Source organism: Blennius ocellaris (assembly GCF_963422515.1).
Source record: "Blennius ocellaris genome assembly, chromosome: 10".
In the NCBI taxonomy this organism is placed as follows: domain Eukaryota; kingdom Metazoa; phylum Chordata; class Actinopteri; order Blenniiformes; family Blenniidae; genus Blennius; species Blennius ocellaris.
Window position 1 is genome coordinate 5,981,817 of NC_137659.1, and position 5,600 is coordinate 5,987,416.

The following is a 5,600-nucleotide window of genomic DNA, read 5'->3' on the forward strand; positions in this document are numbered from 1 at the left end:
GTGTGCGTCTTATATGGTCTTCACCACCGGTTTAAAATAATCCCCCTATTCCTGAACAAAATCAGTGAGAAGAAGTTGGTGGTTTGCCGTTTCTTCTCTGTTCTTCTCAATGAACTTCGGCTGGATGGCTCTCCTCATCATGCCAGTATGAAAACCTTCACCTTCGTGGTGACAATCATTTCTGGACGAGTCTAACACCAGCGGTTTTCAAAGTGTTGCAGACTATTTATAAAGCCTTACCAGCCTGTGACATCTTACAACGTGCAAAATATATGGAGGGAGGGTGTCTCTCATCCTTGCGCACTTTGAAAACTCCTGGCCAGCACAGCAGCAGAATCAAACTTTATTATATGCTGACCTTGAAGTGACAAAAGTAGTAACATTTTTACCTGTTTCTCTTTTTATGGGACAACCAGAAAAAAACAAAAAAACGTTACAGAATGTACCAAACATTTCATATTTACCCCTTCCTCAATGCATCAGTGTGTGCTTTTTTGCAAGACAGACTAAGTTAAGAGAGACAGGAAGCAATATTCACATCTTCATGACGCATTTTCAAGCAGCTAGAAAAAATAAGAACAGATGATGGTGGTGCTTGAAATAAGACCGCCGGGCTGCAAAGTGAAGCCAAGATATCTCTGCACCTCTAGACGTAATCACTGGGTGTTTATTCTTATCAGCCACCTATCAACCCCTCACGGTACATTATGGTAATTGTGTTCTAAGGGGTTGTAATATATATATATATATATATATATATCACAAACAGAAACCCACATTCACAGTTTCATAGATGAGATGGAACCTTGTAGCTCCAAGGTCACTATATAAACCGATTCAGAAGTTATGTTGAGAAGAGTGGCAGACGGACCGCCTGTTTTAAATTTATATGGTCATCACAGCCTTGATACTGCATACTATTACCTCTTGACCGCCTTTTTACCGTAGCTTAGCGCCGCAGCTTTTTGCGTCGGACTTGCAATGTCATCATGACCTTGTACACAGAGGAGGTATTAAGGCCAAACAAATACATGGTAAGGCCATACCGGTACTTTAATATTATGTCTTAACTCTTGCTGATGACAAGAAATAGATATTATTGATGCCAAAAGCTGCAAAGCAGATATTGAGATTTACATCCACATAGAAGAACATGTAATGGAGGACGAATATAGAGTTATTTTGTTTATTCTCTCTTTTTTTGGCCTGGTTTTTTTTTCCATATGTACCTCTTACTGCAATCTCTACTGATACTCTTTGCTCTCTTCTCCCGACCCGGTGTCATATTAATAGCCACCCACCGGTTTCCAATTTTAGACGTTCAAACTGTCTTTGTATGAAGAAAAAAAAAAAAGATCATCACATCATTGCAAGCCTTCCTCTCATAGCGTTTTTCTAAATTCCCCTTCACATCAAAGCATTTGGCGTAGGTATTCCTCTCTAGCTAATATGTATAGAGTCTTTTCCTAGGGACTATATAGCTTCATGAGCTCACGACATCCCTCCACTCTTTATTTATTCCATTATCGTTTTCTTTTTGTGAAACCTTATTATTTTCTTTATTAGTGGTGTTACGTCACCTGTGAATGAAACGGCTATGGTTTAAAGTGTTTGTTTAAACTATAAAACAGCAAAAAAAAAAAAAGTGTTTTAGGGTTAGGGTTTTTTGGGTTTTTTGGGGTTTTTTTTTAATCAATCAACCCAGTGAAAAAGAGACTAGTTGTGTACATCTGTGGCCAGAGTGACTGCTCAGCTCAGCCAGGCCACAAATAGCCAAAAACTCCGTCTCAACTAGGCCATCCCAGGCGAGAACCAGGCCAGACCCGCAACTTGCACAGCCCTGATCCATGCTGTGCTGTGCCATCCCTGGCTGAAAGTGACTGAAGTGGCTCTGAGTCCATTTTTACCTTTGTGGAGTTTTCATTGAGTGCCAAAAGACTGTGCAAAAAAAAAAAAAGAAAGAAATTAAATGAAATGAAAAAAAAAAGAACTGAGCAGACAAACAAATGCAGCAGCCATTTGTGTTTCTTGTGTTGACTGCGTGGGTGTACATATGTGCCTCCGTATATGCACATGTAAAGGTATGGATCTGTGGATGTGTGAGTGTATGTATGGCAGTATGTTTTGGTTTATTTTTTTTAAAGAAAAAGTGTTTTCTACTATTAGAAATGTGTTGGCACCACTGGGCTGCAGAAACTTTAGAGTTTGACTGATGTTTGCAGCAGAAAGTCTGAGAGATATTCCTGATATTTCACCTGCTGATGTGATGGAGATTACTCCTGACGACAGCCACATAAAACCTGAATCGGTGTGAAATTACATTTGGCTACAAATTGTTTTTTTTAATAGCTCAATCATCATTTTTTGTGAGAATATAATTACTCTAAAGGTGGTATTGTACTCAGCAGTGCCTTGAAAATGTGATAAAGTTATAAACTTTGAACATTTTCATTATATCAAACCTCATTTCGAGCCCAATTTTAATACAGTATTAAAATAGTATTGCCATCCATGTGTTTTAATTCTGATGTGGCTTCTTTTTTTTTAAGTAGCAGATCGTCACTGACAGATTGAAGTCCTATAGATACAACCGAGGCTTTGCCAATCAGACAGTTTCTTCGCTCGCTCTCTCTCTCTCTCTCTCTCTCTCTCTCTCTCTCTCTCGCTCCCCAAGAGAGAAAAATGACAGTAGCTGCTGTTGTTGAGGTCAAAGGAGAACAAAACAAACAACTGTGACTCTCAAGCCGATATGAGCTCATCAGAAGCTCAATGTCGTACTTGAATAATGAAGTGACACGGGATGCTAATTCACTGTTTGATAAAGCGGGCATGACTCAGCTGCTGTGGCTGGTCCGGGTGGAGGAAGACGTCACTCACAGCTTCGAGGATGGACGAGAAAAAATATTAAATAAGATTGAAAAATGCACAAGTAAATAAACATAAACTGCTTTTTTCCAGGCAATTACCTCATGCCTACAGCAGCAGCATGACCAAGCTTGATTCTCAAGGTCGAGGAGCTCCATTTCATTACCTGCCTTGCTTATCTTGCATCCAACTATACATTAACAAAGCTGAGCGGATTCTCAGTGCTGCATCAGTTCAGTTAAGGAGCAATTAGTTAGATAACATAGTTTCTGTCCGATTCACTGGCTCAAATTTATTTTTTTAAGTCTGCTTTTATCTACCTCTGTCTGAAATATGGGACTCAATGTATTAAAGTTTATTGAGTGGTAAACCGGACACTGTTATCACTGTAAAATGCCAAAACGTGTCCTGTTGAAAGAGAAAGGGCAAAGAGGGCTGCGCAAACAGTTTACTCTAGTTTAATTATCAGGCCAGTTGTCTTCCATCGCTGCTAAAAAAAAAAAAATCCAAAAGAGAACAACTTTAAACCACTTTTAAAGGTGAACTCTGTAACAGCAGTGTCTACGCAGTATATACTTTACATACTTTGACAGTATAATGCACATGGGATCTTTTTTTTTTTTGCAAAAGCTAAAACGTGAGTTCTAGACTATAATGAATGCAACAAAAAAAAACAGTAGTGCAATGAAAAGTAGTCTTGCTTGGATTTTTTTTTACAAGTGGCGCATCAGTCAAACTCTAGTAGTGGGAAGCAGGACAGCTGGTAAGACAGAATGAAGAAGACATGGTTTCTGTCTTCAGGTCAGGATGAATGAGCCGGGCGGTTCTCCTCGTCCCCCCCTGCAGCTGCTGAGCTGTCTGCTCTCTCCAAACAGCTGCACGAGTGAGCGGGATCAACCGACACTCTGCTCCGCGTCTTTAAGCATACGACGACAATGATCTGTACAATGAGACAGAATCCAGATCCAGTGTGTGCGTGTGTGTGTGTGTGTACAGTATGTATGTGTGTGCGTCATGACGAGAGAGAAGCAGTGTGTGTTCAAATATTATATATTCGCCATACTCTTTATTTTTTATCCCTGTATATGGTTCACATGTGTACTATATGTTTTGTTGCATTTGAGTACTTGGTTTTATTTTCAATTTGTTATGAAAAAAAATGTATAAAACCTCATGAAATATTACTTTTTCCTTTTATTTTCATGGTTTTTTTTCTTCAAATTATATGTAATTATTTTTTCACAGTATCAGAGAAAAATAAAAGAAGACACGGTTTCATAAGAACAGTATTAGAAGCATCTTTTATTTCACCGGCAAAACTCTCATTTTGCAGAGGACTTGCAAGGCAAGTCTTGAAGGGCAAAAAACAAAACTTTCTAGAACTGAGTTTTTAATATATGAAATAGGTTTACTCAATATTTGCTGGAAAGGGTTTCCCAGCAAAAACAAAGGCCTTTAGAGGAGGGTTAATTTTTTTTTTTTAAGTATTTTCCTGTAACCACAAACAGGAAAATACTTCTTATACGATTGATACTCCTCCACTCCTGATTTGATTAAGATGTTATATGAGCTAGATTAATGGATACAAACATACTTTTTACTTTGCGAATGTGGCCCACTTGTTTATTTGGGTCACAGAGTGAGTGACTGCTCTCAAACAGTTTGACATGTCAAAATGTAAAAGTTAATTTCAATGTGCGTCTATGTATAGCACACAAGCAACGTGAGAAACACAGTATATAAATATATATATAAATTAATTCCTCCCAGGCTATAACTCAATGCTAGACCTGTGGAGATTTATTCAAAAAGCCAAAATGTTTGTTCCTCGCTGTTTCCCTGCTCTCCTTTCTTTCTTCCACCTTCTTTAAACACTCCTGCATTCAGCTTCTCTTTTACTTCTTGTTCCCTTTTTGATATATTTTCCTAATTTTCCATTTGATTCCAAATCAGGTTGCACCAGTTCCACATCTCTTCTTTCTCCTTTGTCTTTATACAAGTTTGTTTATTCCTCATTCACTCCTCTCTCTCGCTCAGCTCTCCTCCCTTCTTCTATCAGGTCTTCTTCTGTGCTCCTCTCTCACTTTTCTTCCCTCTGTCACCCTTTGACCTTACATGCCCTTCATTCCTTTCTCCTAACATTTCTTAATTTCTCTTTCCTCCTATCAGCTCACTCTTCTTCATCTTATCAGTCTTCTTTGGGGGAGTTTTTTCCATCTTCTGTCATTCCCTTTAATCTGCTCAATCCATTCCTTCACTCAGGCTTCTCTTCATTCCATTCCTCTTCTCCTCCGTTTCATCCTTTTCTTCTCTGTAGCTATTATTTCACTTCTCTTCCCACACGTCACTCTGTCAGTCCTCCTCGCGTCGCTGTGCCTTTCCCCTTCATGCTTTCTCCGTTATTGGATCTACCTCCGCACATCCTTTTGCTTGTTGTCTGTTTTTCCCATTTAGATTCTTTGACTTTTCCTTTGCTTTCCTCCTCATCTTATGTCTTTCTTTCCTTTTCTACCATCTGTACCGACTTTCTCACCCATCCTTCTTCTTCTCACCCAGGGGTCGACAACCCTGCGGCTCTTTCCTTGAGCCTCGGTCCCACTGCAGTACATCCCGGAGCGCGGCAGTACGGTAAGGCAAAGCGCACCGAGAACCAACTGTGTTGCGCAGTCCCACGACAGAGAGTGTGGTAAAATGTAGGCGGGCTTGTGAACGAGGCAGGGATGAAACGTCACTGA